At 43.0% G+C, this 20,350-nt stretch overlaps 1 pseudogene; it reads right to left on the reverse strand.

Annotated features, from left to right (window-relative positions):
* LOC110205957 (BCL2/adenovirus E1B 19 kDa protein-interacting protein 3-like pseudogene) overlaps positions 1-18,768 on the reverse strand; it is a 108,836-nt pseudogene extending 90,068 nt beyond the window's left edge.
* Between the last annotated feature and the right edge of the window lie 1,582 nt (positions 18,769-20,350).

The raw sequence follows: 20,350 nt of genomic DNA on the forward strand, positions 1-20,350 counted from the left end.
TGGGAAAGGTACTTAATGACATTCCCATCAATGTTTTAGTAGTAATATTAATATTTAGTGGTAAACCTTAATATTCAGGCCACATCCATTTTGAGTTTTCTGTGGCACATATTGTAAGAGATGGTCTAAACCTAATTTCTGCCAGGTTGCTTTCCAGTTTGCCCAGTAATTCTCATCTAATAGGGTATTCTTAGGTAGGTAAAATACTTGGGAGTTTATCAACACTGAGTTATTGAATTTAAGTATCTCTGATTCTTCCTTGTCTGCTGGGTGGCATGGCAGGTAAGAGTGCTGGTCCCTGAGTCAGAAAAACCCAAGTTCAAACCTGACTCAGAAACTTAAAAGCTATGTGACCCTATCACTTAAGCTCCTAGCCTCAGTTACCTCACCTGTAAAATGGGGATTATGACAGCACCGACATTACAGGGTTGCTATGAGGATTAGATGAGATAACACATACATGACTCTTTGCCAACCTTGAAGTGCTTTATAAAAGAGAGTGATTATCATCATTTGTATCATTTTTTTCCTATTAAGAAGTGCTGACTTGATGGGTAGTGCACTTTGATAAAGTTGGAAGCCTGGAACACAAAGTCCCCCACCCTCAGTCTCACTTATTAATTATTTTTATTTTATTTTTAATGATTTATTTCTTTTTTATTCGGCAGGGGCTGTCTCTGAAAAGTAACATCTTGCTAGGCTGATAGCACTAAATCTGCTCATTTATTTCAGCAGTTTGATTTTCTTTTTATTCTGTTGGGATGGCTTGTTTATAAACAAGAAATATGCCCCAAATTACTAAAGTTGATTCTTATTTCTTTAAAGAACATTTTGTAATTGTTGTCTGTAGAGGTAATGAGTGGGTCTTTGTAGATGACTCCTGTGTATTTTGTGCATTCTGTAGTTATTCTGAATGCTGACTCACTACTAGATTTCTTTTTATTGTTATATAGAAATGTCATTGCATTCATAAAAGAATTTTGTAGCCTTCTACCTCACTGAAGCAATAAATTATTTCAATTAGATTCTCTGCTGATTCCCTAAGATCCTCAAAGCAAACTATGTCATCAGTAAATGGGGATCATCTTGTCTCCTATTGCCTGTGTTTATGACTTTAATTTCTTTCTCCTGTTGCCATTGCCAGCATCTCTAGAACTGTGTCAAATCACAGGGGGCAGGGATAGCCTTGCTTTACTTTTGCATTTTTTTGGGGGGGAAAGCTGCTAGTATTGGCATATAACACCAGGTCTTGGTTTTAGAAAGAGATGTCATCACCAAAAATGGTCCTTGCTATCCTAGACCTACATTTTGTGAGATCTTTTCTTTTTTAGCATATGGTGTACTTTGCTAAAGGTGTTTTTTCTTCTATTGATATAACCTAACCTTACAGTTTTGAATGTTTTAATATAATTATGCTAATTGTTTTCCTAATTTCTAGCAATTCACATACAGCTGGTTAAAATTCCGACTTGCACACAATGAATGATTTGGGCTTATTTTTTGGGGGGGAAGGAGAACAGTGGTATAAGTTTCTATAGGATTTATTCCCAAGATTATATTTAAATTTTTGGATGAATATTCATTAGTAATATTAATCTAGTTCTAGTGTTTTGCTTCATCATTCCCTGGTTCAAGTACTAGGACTATATCTGTGAACAAAAATGAGTTTGATTGAACAGGGCATTTATTTAAACTCAAGCATTGGAAATGAAATCAAAGGCAAAAACATGATTCCTGGGTTGAAGGATCCCACATTCTAATGGGACAGAAAACAAACAATAGTAGGTAGAGTTTAAGCTGAGTCATGAAAGAAGTCAGGGCAATCCAGGAAGCTGAGCTGATGAGAGAAATTTTTCCTTGGATGGGAAATGGTCAATGAAAAGGGATGGTATTTGGAGATGAGGTGAACTCTTCAAATACCAAGAAGGCTAGTGTTGTTGGTTCATAGACTATGAGGAGAGGTAGAGTGTAAGAAAAGCAAAAAAAAAAAAAATAGAAAGAGACTAAGCTGTGAACAAATAGAAGATGTTATATTTGATCTTGGAAATACTGGGGAGCCATTGAAGTTTATTGTGGGTGAGAGGGCAGAGACAATATGGTGGGACTTTGTTTTAGGTAAATGTCTTTGGCAGCTGAGTGGAGAATGGAGTAAAATTCAGAGACTTGAGGCAGGTGGACCCATTAGCAGGCAACTGTAATAGTCCAGGGGTAAATGAATGAGGACCTGCACCAGAATCAGGGCCGACTTAAATTATTTATCTTCACTGGGCCTCAGTTTCCCCATCTATAACATGGGGATATTTTTAAAGGAGAGGATTGTATAAAGACAGTGAATAGACAGCAGGCTTCCTTCAGGAAGACCTGAGTTCCAGCCCAGCCTCTGCCCCACACTGCTTGTGTGAGCCTGGGCACCTTCATTTAACCACTTGATCTCCCAGGAAGCTTTCAGTGATTGTAAATTGATGCTAATCTATGTTGGTCCAGGGAGATTACTCACTGAGAGTTCCTTAAACCAGTGATCAGGTGTTTGGGTGGGTGGGGGCAAAACTAATAGCAATGGCAATTAACCATCACTGACCATATGAAAGAAATGTTGATCGGACTTGAGAGAGCCCCTACTTGGAGGCCTTCTCCTCACTGGATCTCTATTTTCCTATCTGTAAGATTGGGGGAAGGGCTGGCAGATGATATCTGTCCCAAATTCTTTTCACTACTCTAAATAGCAGAGAATTATCCACGTGTTTAGAAGGCCCTGGGTTTCCTGAGCACGGCTTGTGACAAGGATCAAAAGCTACTTCCCAAGAGGCCCACTTTTAGAACATCTGAACCAGCCGGGTCTTCTCAATTACAACAGATTCCCATCCAGGACTGGTTTTGAGCTATATTGTCCCAGGGCCTCAAATGCCCTGCAGTCTAGCCCCACATTGTACAGAACAGAAAACTGAGCACCGAGATGATTGAATGACTTAGGATTGTACATCTAGAGCTGGAAGGAAACATGAGACCACCTGGCCTTGCCCATTTATTTTACAAATGAGAAAACTGAGATCTAGAGAGCTGAAAAGCTTCCTATGGCCATAGAGGTGCTAAGATTATGACACTGAGTGATCACAGCGCTCAGAAGGGCCACTGGTGTTCAAACCATGCCAAAGCAGCCATATGCTCCTTACTGTGCCCAACAAAATTCCTGAGTTATGTCTTGTACCTTCAGCACCAGAAAGAAACACAGCTTACCATGGGAGTGGGAGTGGGAGGTACCTTGGTCATGTGAGAACAATGAATTCAGAGTCAGAGGACCCAAGTTCAAATTCTGATCCAATTACCTGGCCAATCTCTTCACTTTTCTCTTCTTTAAAATACGGGGGTTGGGCCAGCTTGTGCTCATGGTCCCTTTTAGCTCCAAATTTTAGCTGCTCCCTCCAGCCTCACACTTCCCCTCCCCCACCCCCCATAGCCTGACCCCACCCCTACCTTGTTCCTAGGTAAAGGACTGCTTCCATCAGCCTCAATTACTTGTTGGATTCCTTTCCCCTACTTATACCAGAATGGCTTCACTTTTTATTTCCCAAAGGTCCCTATGAAATCTACTTTCCTTCACTTTCCAGAGAGGAGTAAATGGAAGGGGTGGGGTGGGTGGAGAAAGCAAAATCTCTGCTTCAGTGTTTGTACTTCTTCAATCCAGAAGCCTCCATGACCTATATTCCTTCCCACCCAAATCTTTGGAGTGTGGAGGTCAGATCCAGCCTGCCCTGCCTTGGTGGACTGAATACTAGTCTTGTGGTCAAACAACTTAGGCTCTACCCCCCCTTCCCTGCTCCCGCCTCCGCCACCTACTTAGTGATCTGACCTGGGGAGGGCATTGTTTCCCCATGCCTCAGTTTCCTCATTTATAAAATGGGCGCAATAAGAAGACAACCACTTCCCACTGCACCTGGTTGTTGTCAGGCAAGTGCTTAGTGAACCAATGTGCAATAGCACTAGGAACTCACATTTGGCCAGATACTTCTTCCTGCCTTGGTTCGAGTCTGTGTGGGTCAGAAAATTCCTGAAAACATGTAGAACTCTTAGGGACACATGGCATGGATGCTTTCTACCCCTCAGCTGAGTCCCCTAGGGTCTTCTTGACACAAATCCCAAAGGAGAACATTAGAAATGAAAGGAGGCTGTAACCTGGGAGGGGTCATTGCCTGACTCTGGTCCCCAAACTAGCCAACCGGTTGTTCCTTACACCAACATTACATTTTCTTCCTCCAGACTTTTGCATAAACTGTTCCCCCCACCCCCACCCTGGCCTGGATTGCCCTCCCTCCTCACCTTTGGGTCTAGGAACTTGTGGCTTCCTTTAGTTCTTAGTTCAAGCCCACATGAGCAGTTTCCTGATTCCTTGAGTTATTAGGATCCCCACTCACCCACCTCCCAGTATGCTGTAAGTCACTTGAAAACAGGGACAATTTTACCTTAGCGCTTGTGTCCCCAGGTCATGGCATGGAATAGAAGCTTAATAACTATGCATTGATCGATTGTGTCCTCACTGTCAATGCCCAGGAATCTGCAGCTCGCCAGGCCCTCGGTAACCCCAGAGCAGTTAGAGAAAATATCAGGGATGGCACAGACTACCCTGCCCAAGGGGCCGGGAGGGGCCTCTTGAGCAGGGAAGCCACATTGTTCCAGGATCCTGGCTTCGGTAAGGCAAAAGCTCTGAAGAACCAGAGAATGGAGTGGCCGCAGCAGAACTTAACTCAAAGCTTGAGGTTCTGTGCCCGGAGTTAAACCCTGGTGAAGCAGATTCTCAGAAGGGCAGTGGCCCATCATGGCCAAAGTGAAGTGATTGGCTCCAGGAGAGGGCAATCTGGAATAATTCTTAGAAGAGCAGCTCTATGAAGAAGCTCTGGGCAGGAATAAAGGGTCACTGAGGTAGTAAGAATGAAAACAAAAAGTCAGGAAAACCCTTGGCTTCCAAGCTGGAAAGGTCTTTAAAGATCAATTAGTCCAGCTGTCCCATTTTACAGATGAGGCTTATAGACCTTCAGTGACTTAGAGTCACGGTATCTAGTAAAACCTCTCTCTTTTTTAATACTTCTCTGCACTGGGGAAGGGAGATGTCATTGAGGGGAAGAGGGCAAGCTGGGATGTGCGGAGCCATTAACAAGCCAGCCTGTGGCTCCATCACATGAGCACTCCAAAGAGGAGGAGAGGTGGTAGCAGTCAGACCCAAAAGAAGGGTCTTAGCCATCCAGTGTGGGAAAGAGGGGGCGGTGCCTCATGGACAGGCAGGGTAGCCCAGCTGGGCTCATCTCCCCACAGTTGTCACATGGGCCCCAGGATGACTGGCAGGGCTCTAGTCTTCATCTCTCACCTTGCAGATTACCATTATGCAGGGAGGGCACCTTGGTGCCCACTAACTTATTCTCCGCCTCATAAAGAGGCTTCAGAATTCACCATTCTCAGCAATGATGTCTGTCTTGGGGCAAAGCCTGAGGATGTATCTGTGTATATACTCTAGGAGGTGGCTGTGGCTTCCTTGAGGCAACATCCTTGAGTCAACACTCCCTCACCCCAGATTCGAGGCAAGCTGAATGTGCACACCATGCTTACATGTCCCAGGGGGCCAGGTCCTCAGAGGAACCCGAGGGATATGCAAGTGAGGGAAGGAGTTGAATCAAACCTTAGGCACGAGTTGACAGAGAGAACACCTCAAAGGTTCCTCAGTAGGCAATAGCTTCTAAAAAATGGATGGGAAGTGGCTTTGGTCAGGAGCCGGAGGGGAGAGGTATGTACTGTACATAGCTACTGCTACTGCATGTATGTCTCATAGATAATCCTATGAAAGGAAATGCTTGTGACATGATATCACACACAGGATAGTATGATGCATGTTACATATGACACATACATGGTGCGTACATGGTATAGGGACCAGAACCCAAGTCTTAGAGCTAGGAAATCAAGGCCTGACACACATACTTTCTAGCATGAACAAGTCACTTCAATTCTATGATTTTGGAAATGCACACTTATTTATGGATGGGTACATATTTACATCTTTTCATGAATGACAGCCCCTTCCTGGCCATCTCCAGACCAGGCTACCTGAACTCCAGCCTCCCTTTAGGCCTCCATCATTTTATATTTTTCAATTTTTTAAAAATATAACAGAATCTTTGAGCTGGAAGGGATTCTGGCTTCCCATCCAATGAAAGATATGGTCAAATTGGGTGAGATAGAAAATATAGTTTTATACCTGGTTTCCAAAAACTGAACTTCCTACTTAAATTGTGGGCATGAGGAAATGAATGTTTTGAAGTAAAATCTGAAAAAAAAGAACTTGGTTTTATAGTAGATTTTGAACTTAATCTGAGTCAATACTCTTGATAGAGCAGCTATTATTTTCTTAGGCTGAATCAAGGGAAACCCAGTGTCCAGGACTAGGGAGGCGATAAGCCTGTAGGACCCTTCCTCTCTAGACCTCAGCTGGAATCCTGTGTTCAGTTCCAAGGAACCACATTCCAGCAAAGCCAGGAAACCTGGAAAATGGCCACTTCGAGATCACTAGGCAGGTGACAGGACTGCAGCCATAGGGCATGGTCATCTGCTGGAGGAACTAAAGAAGTTTATCCTGGAAAAAAAAGTTGTGTGTTTTCAAATCTTAGAAGAGTTGTCATGATAGGAGGGATAGACTTTTTCTGCTTGGCCCTAAGAGAAAGAATGAGGAGGGGGTGAAAGTGGCAGAGAATCATTAGCTTCCTAATGATGATAACTGTCCAGAAGGGGAAAGGGATGCCATGGGAGGCTGATTGGGGTAAGAGTTAAGGAGTCACTTCTCACTGGAGGCCTTCAAGCAGACACTCTACTGCCACTAGTGGGGAGTGGTATACAGGGGATTGGGGTGGGCAAGTTTAAGCTAGATGGGAGGCCACTAGTATCCCTTCTGGCTTTAACGGTCTGTTATCTGTTAAAAAATTAAAACAAAATATAGTTTGAAGAAATCTTAGAAGTCCTACCCCATGATGACTTTAATTATGAATTTGATTCAATTCAGCTTAAAGTATTAGAGTTCCAGAATGTGAGCATTGGAAGAGCCATCGCAGGGCATTTGTTATCATCCACACCTGAACAGTAAGATCCTAAATGGTAGGGGTTATCAATCTCGGTTCAGAGATTTCTTTTAGCAGCTAGCTAGATACAGTTAGAGCTACAGATTGATATAGGTAGGGATATATGTATAGAGATAACTAGATGCCTATATAGCAAACTAATTGATTTCCTTTGTAATTTTATGTATTTCCAAACTATTCTGAAGCATGCATAGCATTCACAAGACACCCTGTGAAGGGGTGGCTATTGTGTGTGCGTGCACACACACACACACACACACACACACACACACACACACACACATTTAAAGAACCCCATTCCTGGCAAGTGGACTTCTCTCCTCTACTAGAGAACATCTAGTGAGAGGAACTCACCAACTTCCCTGGAGCCCTATTTGACTTTGGGGACATTTTTAGTTATTTGAAAAATTGCTCATTATTCTCTTGGCAAATTCCACTTCTTTTCACAGTCACTTTCTTTGCCTCAATTACAGACCAAAAGGATATACTTTAAAACCCTGCCCCACCTTCCCACAAGTCAACTGAATTCACTCCAGGCACAGGGATTCCTCGGGATGGATATGGTTTATGGCCAGCCATTACTCTCATTGGGATGCATGACACATTTGTCATAGGTATCTTGCCTCTCCCTTTAAAGTCCTGACCCCGGTTGCATAGTGGTCTTAATCCCCTTATATACAAGGTCTCCAGTGGCCCTGGGCTCTCCTCCCCACCCCTTCCTTTACCCAGCCAGCTTTCAGGAAAGGCCCTGAGAGCCTTCGGTATGAGTTCCAATCCCTTAGGTTTTGTCTCCCAAGTGTTCTGACATTGAACTGTCCCTGAGGGAGGAGGAGAGGGTTTCAAGGCACACACAAGTAACCCTTCAAGAGCTCCTGAAAAAAAAAAAAGAGCTCCTGAGATCTCATAAGGATCTCTTTATGGCTATATCTTCATGAAAGGATGTGAAGCAAAGGCAAGTGATTGACCCATGGTCTCAGGACCTTCTGTCAATCAAAGCATCAATAAAAACAGCTTTGGAAACTAAAGAACACTGATGATGCAATGATCAGCTCTGATTGCAGAGGCCTGCTGATAAAGGAGGCTGCCCATGCCCTGACTGAGGAGTGAGAGATTCAGGATCCTGAATCAGACATACATTTCCAGACATGGCCAATGTGGAAATTTGTTGTGCTTGGCTACTGTGTGGGACAGCTATCCTTATTTCCAATAAATTCAGAGGCTTCTCCAGGTAGAAAGCAGAAAGGAATTTTTATTACGATCTCACGAGAAAGGGCGACCTGCGCTGAAAAACCTCTCAGTGTCAGGGGATGATGAACATAGATACAGCAGGTTTTTATAAGGCCCTCCCCAACAGTTCATCTCCCCAACCCCCAAGCCTTGAAGGTAAATCCTTCTAGAGACAGTGACAAACAAGCAGATGTGGTTATCTTGAAATGTTCGGATTTTGCAAATACCTGCAAAATTCCTGTTCCCACCCCCTCCCCAGGGTCCCCTGCAGACTCTATACAACCATTTGTTCACACAGTTGGGCAAAAGGCCTGTATTTTGAGTTTAGATTTTATGAGGGGTTTTCACCACATTCCATTCAGCTACACATATTTTTATAAGGGCTGTTTATTTTATTTTCTTTTTTTTTTCAGTGGGAGGGAGAAATTGGAAAGAAAAAAATAAGTTTGTTAATTGAAAAAAAAAATTAAAACACTTAAAAAGCATTTATCAAGCCCTTCTATGGTCCAGGCACTGTGACCTGTGCTGAGCACTGGGTATAAAAATAAAATGAAAAAACTCTCTGTTTTCAAAGAGCTCATATTCCAGTGGAGGGGGGGGGGACAAGATGTAAACAATGAGGTATATATGATAGCTACATACATATATGTCTGTCTATCTATATATACAGAGTAGCCAGTAGGTATCAGAGTCAGGATTTGAACCCAGGTCTTTTGAGCCTTTCACCTCCAGCATGAGAGGACTTGGGATTTGGCCTTGGCCCTGAAGGGTGTGCATGAGATGGCTTGTTGGGGAGTTGGAAGTGGAAGAACCATCTGCCCAAATCCCCCAGTCTTTTGTTGCTCCATGGCTCTGTGCTACCTAAAGATACCTCATGTAATTTTTTTTCATTTTCCAGACCAGGGATGATCATGAGCCTGATGTTCATTAATCCCTCCAAGTTTTCTACATTTCAGCTTTTAAACCATATCCTCCACTGTGCATCTGGAAATTAAAACATCTTTTCAACAGATTATTTCAGCATTTTTGGTAAATTGCAGCCATCATCTCGAGAAACAATTGTATTAGAAAGAATCCACAGTAAGAATTCCTCTGTGGAATGAGTGAAGAATGAGCTTTTGAATATGAAACCATGAGGGACATACACCTGCAGCTAGATACATGCACATGTTACAGATGTATGCAAGTGTGTGTGTGTGTGTGTGTGTGTGTGTGTGTGTGTGTGTGTGTATGTGTGTCTAAATGTAGGATGGTAACTCTAGGAGGAGGCCACCATCCATCTGACAAAGGAGCTGAGCACAGTTTGGAATCAGAGACTAACAGAGTCAGAAGGATCTCCAGAAGTGATCTAGCTCATCTGGAACATTAACACAAAGCCCCTCTGCAGCATCACTGACACACAGTCATCCAACCTTTCCTAAAGAAGCCCCAGAAGTGTGCAATTCACTGACCCTGAAGGCAGCATGGCCCACTGCCCTTGTGCTCATCTCTGGTTAGTAGGAATCTTCTCTATGTTGAGCTGAAATTTGCTTCTCCTCCTCATCAGCCTCCACTTCCCCTCCTGGGTCTGCCCTTGACAGATGCACAATGCAGGTCTGTCTATGTTGCCAGGATTACAGGTGGGGAATAGGGGGTCCCCCCAAAACTTCTGGAATCTTTAAACTGGCAATAGGCTGAACCCCAATAAATCACATGCAAAAAAAAAGTCTTGAACAGGGACTATTTCTAGATGGCACAGAATTAAAAAGTTCCTGGACTATTTTGAGAAAATTAATATGAATGTGCAAATCAATCAGAAAATAGTTTCTATGAATTAAGAATATAATTTTAATAATACCCCTTAAATATCTGGAAATGTGCACATTCACACAAGGGAGATGGAATTCCATTTTTTTTAAAATTAGGATCTTAATACACTCTTCTTAGAAACGGTAATGGGAGCGGTCTGGTAGAAGAAAGAAGGGTGGGTGGGATGGTAGGGAGGGTGGGGGCGAAAGAAGAATGTGGGGAAGACGTACCCTTTCCTGCCCCTCCGGCATTTGATTGACTCCTGCAGTGGACTTATAAGGAATGAACGGGTGTCGGTAGGCTGAGCTCGTACCGTTGGCATGAGTTTTGCTTCATAGATGTTGGGGTGTTAGGGTTCACTCGTGTCCCCAAATGAAAAGGAAGCCCTTGGAAAGACTAGGCATTTTCTCCGCCTTGGTTTGCCTTTGCATTTTTCAGCACCTCGAATAGTGTCTTACCCCGGAAGGCACTTCCTAAGTGTTTGCTGAATTGAATTGGTTTGAGAGGTTGCCATCAGCTAGAGATAGACAGAGACAGATTCTTGGAGAAGGGGGCACCTTGGCTGTCTCTTAAAGGAAATGAAGGGGGTGGTACAAGTAGATATCAGGAGGGAAGCCATCCTGGGAAGGGATGGTTTGGGTAGATGTGTGAAGGTAGGTAATAGTGGGATGAATTTGGGGAGAAGATAGCTAGAACATAAGGTGTGTAAACAAACATAAAGCAAAATGAGGCCAGAAACATATCTTTGAATGAGATGATGGAGGGCTTTAAATGCCAGGCTAAGTGAGGCAGTCTGGCAGTCAGGCGATTAAGCCCTGTGATAAGAAGCCCTGAGGACTGAAAGGAAAGCCAGAAACAGTTTCTCCTCTCAAGGACCTCACAGTCTAATGGAAGAGACGATAATGATGACTGACATTTCTTTAATACATGCTAAGTGCCAGAAAATGGGTTAAGTCCTTTACAATTAGTGTCTCATGTGACCTCACAACAACCCTGGAAGATAGGTGCTGATATTATTAACCTCATTTTACAGATGAGGAAACAGGCAAACAGAGGCTAAGTGATTTGCCCAGAGTCACCTGGCTAGTAAGTTTCTGAGGCTGGATTTGAACTCAGGTCTTCCTGCCTCCAGGGCCAGCACTCTATTCACTGTGCCACCTAGCTGCCCTTCATAGAAGTAGAAGACATCAACAAGTAAAATATGTGTGATAATTTAAGAGGGAGAAAGAGAGCGTTGAGCATCGTAGCCGTCAAGGCTTGTTATAAGAGGTTGCTCCTGTCCTGGACCTTGAAGGAAACTCCAGAGTTTAAGAGGTGGTAATGAAGAGAACGTGAATTGCAGTCACGTGGGACGTCCTCCGCAGATGTACAGAGATGCAGTGCTTTGTCTGGGGAATGCAAGTGTGCTACAGTGTTTGAAACGGTGCAATTTATAAGAAGCCTGGGGAGTCAGTTGAAGCCAGATTATGTAGGTGGTTAAGTGCCAAATAGAAGTTTCATTTTACTGTAGAGGCAAGTGGGATCCATTGATGATTCTTGACTAGGAGAGTGACAGTCCCATGGAGGTAATATTCAGAGTAATAGCAGCAGATAATCTCACCAAGGGAGCAATTGTAGAGGGAGACTCCCAGAGTCAAGACAGATGGTCACTCTGCCTTGTGGCTGTGGTATTCTCCAGCCACATTGATAGTTGGTGACCCATCTGAGACTGTGACACCTTTCATCACATAAGCAGATGTCTTTCTACTAATGAACAGTAATTTATTAAGCACTGATGTTCCAAGCACTTTACTAGGCCCTGGGGATACAAAGACAAATGGAAAGAGTCCCTGCCCTCAATAAGCTTTCCTTTCAGAGTTAGAGACAACAGGTACCCACAGAAGTACACAGAAAATATTGACAAAGTTTCCAACCCACTTCCATGGCAATTTTTTTTTGATTAAATATCCCATAAATCTTCTTTTCCCCAGGCTAACCCAATTCAGTCCTGTACACGGAGATGATCATGGGCTTTATTTGGAATGTTACCTGCTAAATTCATATGCCCATTTCTGAACCCCAAATCATGATTGTAAAACATTTGCTCCCCTCACCATCTATCCTGGGAGGAGATGGGAAACTGGGACCATTTTTCCAACTACTAATGAAGGCTTCAAAATTCACCAACAATAAATCTGATATCAGAGCTTGCCAGCAGCAATTAAGATCCAGCCATTATATTTGCATTCACTCCCCAAAAGAAGACACAAGCATTGCTAGGAGGTAGTCCAATCTGCATAATATATGTACCCTGCACACCAACGGTAATTGGAAATATTCCTAGAAACCTGCACGAGAGCCCCCTTATCCCCACCTTGTAAACAGTGATGGATGGGCTCAGTTTAACTGGTGCCCTTGGGGATATTGGAGGAGAAACACGTGACACTAAGGAATCATTAAGCATTCTCCAATCCAGCTATGCGGCTGATAATGGAAACAATGTAGAACACTGAACTAGAGGTGAGGAAGTCTGCCTCATAGTCATGGCTTAGCCACTACTCACTCAGTGAGCCTGGATGCCTTCCTTCCTCTCTGCTTCCTTCTTTGTAAAATGGCGGGTTGTCTTTGATGACCACATGGTGCTGTCCTAGCTTTGGCCTTCTCTGCCATGGTGTTTCAATAGAAGGTAAGCTCCTTGAAAGCAGGGATAGCTTCACTTCACATTGTCTTCACATCCCCAATGCTTAGCACAGGGCCTGCCTGGAAAATAGAAGGCACTTAATCAATGCATGCTGTTTGTTTGTTTTATTGGTTCAGTATATTTAAGACACTGCTTTGGCTTTCATTGTATGATTTTGTATTCTCTTGACTCTTTTTAATATCTCATAGGAGGAACAATGACTAGTTTATAATAAAAAAATATTCCCATTCATGTAATCAAACAAGCCAGTACCTATGAAGCTCTTTTGATGTGCCAGTACTGTGCTAGTCGGTGCAGACAGGAAGGCAATAATAAATCTCTGTCCTCAAGGAATTTACATTTTTGCTATGTATGTAGCACACCCAGTTTCTCAAAATGCTTCTGACACCACCCAATCAGGTGAGAGCACAAGAGTTATTATCATCACAATCCTACACATGAGAGAGCTGAATCTCAGAGAAATGCCATGACTCATCCTGTTGCAAATGTCATAAATGTAAGAGCAGAGACTTGCCCTGGTGTTGCCGACCTGTCTAGCACTATTTCCAGTTGGTGAGGACCCTCAGGTGTTCCTGATTGCTCAGGGTTCTCTGGCACCCAAGCATTCATGGCAGTTCCTCCCTTGAAAAGGATTAATCACATTTCCTCTTCTCAATGGTGAACAGTTAACAAATGGATGCAATTTAGAAGTCTGCTCCTGCGCTATTGACGAGAAAGGGAGGCCACCAATCCTTTCCTGAGTGGCTGCCCAGATGAATTGGGGTGTATCCTGAGGTCTCTGCTGTTGACATTTCTAAAACACAAATAAGAGGTGGGGGTTACTAACTGAAGCTCCAGGGTGGGTGTTCACTGTGGCCCACACAGGTTTACAGCAAGAAAATCTAACCAAAAGTTCCCTGATTGTTTCTCAGAAACCATTATCGATCAACTTTCTATCATCCTACCCACCAATCCACCAAATACTGATAATCATGAAGCAGGCTGCACTTGTAACATCAAAGGTACACTCAGAAACTGTGGCACAGAACCTTGGCCATGTCCCTTGCCACCAAGCCAAGAAACCGTGCAGTGGAAGGAACTGGGGGGATTGAACTTAGAGAAGAGAAGACTTAGCCAGAACTGGATTGTGCTTTGAGAGCGGGGATCACTTTCATGTAAAGTAGGAGGAGATGGTCTCTGAGGACCCTTCCAACTCAGAGCTTCTGTGACCTAGCTGGAGCCAATGAATGAATAAGCTTTTATTAGGAAGCCTCTGTGTGCCAGACATTATGCTAGGCAAAGGAAATTCCAATCACGATCTACATCATCTTTGTTATATCCTCCTCCTCCTCCTCCTCCTCCTCCTCCTCATGATCTCTCCTCTGCAGAGGCTTATGGGTGCCTCAGACTGTTCCAATCAATCAATCAATCAATCGACACTTCCTAAGGGCCTACTCATACGTGCCTGGTGCTGTGACAGGTAAAAACAAAGCAGGCCCTGCCCTCAAGGAGCTTCCCCTTGTCTCCTTATCTGCTAAGTTCTCTGTTTACCCTCTGCAAGCCTCCTTAGCTCCAGTGGGCAGAGACTCACCAAGTTGGGAAGACCACTACCGGGAAGTGATTGGGGTCCCAGTGACTCCCTAAGAGTACTGATAGCAGAACAACCTGTTAGTGAGTTCTTAATGTCACTCAGCCTTCTCAAAGTGATTAGCATCAAGACTGCACTTTGTGGCTTACAAAGCACTTAGATTTGCTACCTCACGTTGAAGGAGAGTTCCGCACACCCAGAAGTCACGGTGCTGCCCCCTAAGGCGTGGAGGGCCTATGTGCTCTCTGTCAGGCAGAGGTGGACTCAGGCGGATGAGATCACAGGTCCTCAGAGGTCTCAGATCGATATTTTTAGTAGTCACCATGCCAAGGAAGAGTGGTTCTGTGACTCTGGGACATTGTGATGATGTGGGTCTTGAAGAATGATGTCTTAAGAGCCCATTAGTGGAAGAATCTGTTTGTTGTTGGGGTGGGGGTGGGCTGTGGAGAGGAGAACCAGTCCAATACCCAGTGATGCCTGCCTTATCTGTGGGGTTCCCTAAGCAGCCCTGGGAGCTTAGAGTATCCTCAGTCTGAGACCCTCTCCTTCCTAGGCACAATGCCATTTTCTAGGCCAGCCTGGATAAGTGCTGAGTGCTTCATCAGCAGAGGCAGCCCTTGCTACTGGGATGGGTGCTTTGGGGTCCTCTGTGTCCCTAGTTCCAGATGGTTATGAATATTAGCCAGTGAGGGAGCTGGGAGATACCCAGGGTCATCTAGTCCCATCTCCCCATTATACAGAAGAGAAAACTGAGCCCCAGAGAAGAGCAGTGACTTATCTAGGACCACACAGCAAGAGTAACAGAGAATGGGCTTGGCTAAGGTCTTTGACTCTACACCCAGGGTTCTTTCCCTTATGACATGCACAGAGCAAGAAACTGAGGCTCAGAGAACATGAATCATTCTCTTAAAGGTGATAGATCTATTAAGTATCCAAAGCCAAGTCTCTGGCACCAGATCTAGTGCTATTCTCTATTCTGTACTGGCTTCCTCTGGAATTTGACCTACACTGTATACTGAGGCATGGAGGCTCTGGGATCATGAAGAGGAGAGAGAGAGTTCTTTTGAAGAAGGGATTCTTAATCTGGGGTTTGTGGACCTTTTTATTTTAATATCTGGATTTCAATATAACTAGCTTACTCTGCAAACTTACGCATTTTATATTATGTATTTAAAAACATTATTGTAAGATGGGGTCCATAGCTGTCACCAGAATGCCAAAGGGATTCATGATATAAAAACGGCTAAGAACTGCTCTATTAAAGTATTTTTAAATTTTTGAGTTTTTGTGGATTTATTTATTTTATTTTTAATTTATAGAATAAAACTAGTAATTCCATAACAGTGTAATTAAAAGGGGTTTTGCGCATGAAACCACAAATCTATTATGTACAACTCACTATTCCTTATAAATATACAGTGAAGTTACCATGTAGATTTCTTTTGTTTTCTTTTTCTTTTTTCCTCCCCCCTCCTCTGCCTTACATATCTTATCATTATAAAGTGTGTTACAACTGCCCAACACTTCCCATTAAGTATTACACAGATTGAGTTTGGCATACACAGTTTCAGGATGTGTAAACTGGAGCTCAGAGAGGTGAATTTATTTTCTTAAAGTCACACAGCTGCAAAGTGGCAAAGCCAAGATTATAACTTGGTATTTGAAAGCAGGAAATGAGTCTTCTTCAAGGCCTATCCTCTTTGTTGTATCTGCTTTAATCTGTTGAGGGAGGCGGGGCTTGTTGAGTCTAAGAGGGTGATCACTGGATGTGGGGTTTCCTTGTTCTAGGACTTCCTGGGGAGCCCAGCTCCTGGCGCACAGCTGCTGCTCCATAGAGCTCATGGACTTGTTGGCTCGAGGAAGCTCTCTGTGCCAGGGCAGGGCATCACCTTCTTGGTAACTGATAGGCTTTAAGAGCTGCATCAAATATTAAGAGGTTAAATGGTTTACCGACGGTCGCACAGCAAGGCTGCTCCGAGGCGGCGCTTGAAAAGAACTCTTCCTGTATCAAGGGCCCGGCTCTCCAGCCCCATCTCATTGCTTGTTAATAGAATTCAAAGGCAATATCAACTTCTTGATGGTAAAGACTTTTTTTGTTTTGGTAATGCTTGGCAGATAGTAGGAGTTAAATAAGTATTCATTGAATTAAGCCTAATTGAATGAATATTTGATGAGTAAATAAAATGGTAGTAAAATAAAATTTATAAAATTTAATTTAATGCCAGGCCTTTGGTTTCCTAGTCTTGTATCACAAACCATAGTACTTCTTTAATATTCCTCACAAATTGCCTGCCCTCCTCCCAGTCTAGTTCTTGGGATTAATCCAGCACTCTATACATATATGCTGTATACATACATACATACATACATACATACATACATATATATACACACACACATATATATGTATGCTATGTTATATGTGTATGTTCTATAGAAACATGCATGAGGTATTATATATGTATGTTGCATAGACATATGTATGCTATTATATGTTTGCTTTATATACATGTGTGCTATGCTACAATTGTATGTTGTAGTTGTATATATAAATTTATGATGTTGTATATGTGTGTTGTACATATACATGTATGGTATGCTAAATGTTTATGTTGTATGCATGTATGCCGTGTCATGTATGTATGATATACACACACACATATATATACATACGTGCTATGCTATATATTTATGTTGCATATATGTATGCTATGTTATATATGTATGCTGTATAGATACATGTATGCTATGCATGCTATAATATATGTGTAAGATGTAAATATACGTGCATGTTATATTATATTATATATTCATGTTGTATAGAGACATGTATGCTACACTATATGTATATGTTGTATAGAAACATGCATGCTACACTATATCTATAGGTTGTATAGACACGTGTATGCTATGCTACACATGTATGCTATGGGAGAACACTGGGACATAGTGAGATTAATAGTGGCCCTTGGAGCCCTCCAGGCCTGCATTTGAATCATGAAACCATTAGCAAGCCACTCTCCCTACCTCCATAAGCCCCAGTTTACTCATCTGTAAAGTGGAGATAACAATATTTTTTGCTAACTCAAATGATTGTTAGGAGGAAAGCATTTTGTAACCCTTAAAGTGAGATTGAAAGAGGAGCAGTTATTTTTAAGACGCTTTGGTACATTTCTCCAGATTCTTCTATGTGATTCTACATTCAGTATCACTCTTTTGGAGTGGTTTGGGATCTTTTTTAATTCTTGATTTCCTTTTTTAGTTTTAAAAATATTTTACTGAGAGATTTCCTTTTTTTTTTTTGAAAGTCTCCATCATTTATTTGCAAAGCCAGCCTCCTACAAATTGCCAATGTGCCAGTCAACACCGGGAAGCTTGGAGAGAAAATTACCTCAAAGCTGGTTTAAAATACATTACTTTTATTGCCACAAACTACTTTTTTTTTTTTGTGAAAAGAAGACTGCAGATTTCTAGAGAATGGTAAACTCTGTGAAGAAACTCTGAGGGTCTTACAGGCCAAAGAGGGAATGGGGCAATGAAAATGCTTCCCAAGAGTTTGAATAAAATGCTGAATCCCAAGAGGAGCTGGAATGTGGATATATAAAAAGAGAGTCGAGGATGGGGGCATGCTTTGAGTGGGTCTCAAGTTCAAATACACTAACATGACAGGGACAGCACTTCCGAAGGCACTGGCACATCCAGGGCTCTGCTTTCCCTCGTAGCTGCTAGCAAACGGGGAACTCCACCATTTTCCAATATAGATCCTAGTTCCAAAGCCAAAACATGAGAGATGAGCAGTGGTGGAGTGAACACTTTAAGAAATTCTGCAGAGAAAAGGCCCCCTTTCTTCATGGTGCCACTTTCCCTCACTTAAAGAAATGGAATGTTTAGGGTGACTGAAGGAATTCCTTGGGGGTGGAGGGTGTTCTCAGGCCAACTGAACCAGTCTGATGCCCAGACCACAATTTTCTACAAAGCTTCCACTCCCTTTTCTTCTGCAGCTCCTTCTTCAGACTGACAGCTCTGGTCCCTGCTGGTGTGCATGCCCACATCAAACATTATCTGCCCACCTTCTTGTGGGGATGAAAGGGCTGTCATCGGGAGAGCTGCCTCTGGAGCTGCTCTGGCCTGACTCATGCTGGGCCTGACTCATGCTGGGCATCTACGAGCATCCTCCCCTTGCTTCCATGGTGAATGGAGGCCCAAGAGGGCACGTGCTCCACCCCCTCATCTTCCTCCTTTCCATTCCCATCCTTGCCCTCGAAGTTGCCATTCATCTTGAGCTCCACCCAGGGACTTCTGAGGCCGGCGGGTGGGGCCAGGGGCTCCTTGCCCTCCTTGTTGTGGCTGTTGTTGTTGGGCAGCTTCAGTGGCCGCTCTACCAGGGGAGAGGGCAGGGTTGGGAGGTTTGAGGGTGGAGGAAGCTCTGGAGGCTGCCATGGCAGTGCCACTGATAGATTTCCTTCAGAGGGAGTAGATAGTTCTTCACCCTCGAATATTCAAACTTCTCTTTACAAAATGCACACCTTCCCCCCCCAAAAGAGTCACAATGACCAATTATTAGCAGAGGGGGAGGTAGTGTCTTTTGTCTGGAACACTGCAGTACTAGCCCTGTCCTTTGCCTGTCACCAGAACTCGGTGTCTCCTCTGGGTTCCCTTCAAGATGTTTTTATCGCCCTCACTGGGCATGTTCATCTCTTGACTTTGTTTCCCTTGTTCCATACCAATTCATGGAGTTCTTTGGTATTTCTGTGAATTTTTCTTATTCATTACTTTTGGTGTAGGGATATTCTGCTCAATTCATTGGCCAGGCTTTATTCTTCACAAATGGTTAGAAATATACGCTGTTTACAGCCTCTAGTTTTCACAAAGAATGCTAATATATATGCACCTCTATATACATTCACATACATGTATATGTACACATTTCTGGTTCATATACATGTATATACATATGCAATGCATAGAAATTCATATATGTACACACATATCCCTTCTTGTTAAGAAAATTGTATATACACATTTATATATATATATATATATATATATATATATATATTATATACATATATATATACACACACACACACCCCACACAATATACGTATACACACATATTATATGTCATTTTCTGTGTCCCTTCTTATCAGCAAGAATTGCCTTAGAATAGAGATCTCTCAGGTCAAACTATATAAGCTGTTAGCTTGCTTTTGTAATACTTCCATTCTTTTCCCCCCAGAAGAATTTGGCCTCCTCACAACTCTATTAATGGTAAATTAGTGTGCCTATCTGCCTATCTTCCCACAACCCCTCCAACAATGGCCTTTCCCATTTGTGACAGCTTGATAGATGTGAGGTAATTGGAATTACATTTTAGAAGCTAGCTTCTGGGCACTGGGTTTCTCAATCAGCTCTGTGTCACAGACCAAGGTTTCATGGCCAAACACTAATTATTGATTGATGCTGACAATCAGGGCACACCTGCAATAAGGACATAAGAAGATCAAGGGCCTTGGAGGCTCGGCTGATGTTGGATGGAGGCAGTGAGCTGTTCAGGAGTCTTCTCTTTCAGAAAAGGACTAATCTGGTTTGAAGAAAAGTCTCAAAAGATCTGAGATTTTAGTTGATTGAAACTGTTACATCAAATGCTAGCATGACTCAAGTCTGGATTGAGAGGTAGTAAGGGAGAGCTGCCTGAGTCTTTGCTAAGATGGAGAATGTCCAGAGGAAGATGCGGAGGGGTTCCGAAATTATCCCATTTAAGAATATTCAGTAGAGAGAAGGGGGAGACTAACTGGTGCAGTGGATAGAGCACAAGGCTGGGAATCAGGAAGGACTAATTTTCCTGAGTTCTAATCTGGCCTCAGACCCTTACCAGCTGTGAGTCACTTCACCCTGTTTGCCTCAATTCCTCATCTGTAAAATGATCTGGAGAAGGAAATGGAAAACCACTCTAGCCAGTATCTTTGCCAA

Source organism: Phascolarctos cinereus, unplaced genomic scaffold (assembly GCF_003287225.1).
Source record: "Phascolarctos cinereus isolate Bilbo 61053 unplaced genomic scaffold, phaCin_HiC Scaffold_1;HRSCAF=81, whole genome shotgun sequence".
NCBI lineage: Eukaryota > Metazoa > Chordata > Mammalia > Diprotodontia > Phascolarctidae > Phascolarctos > Phascolarctos cinereus.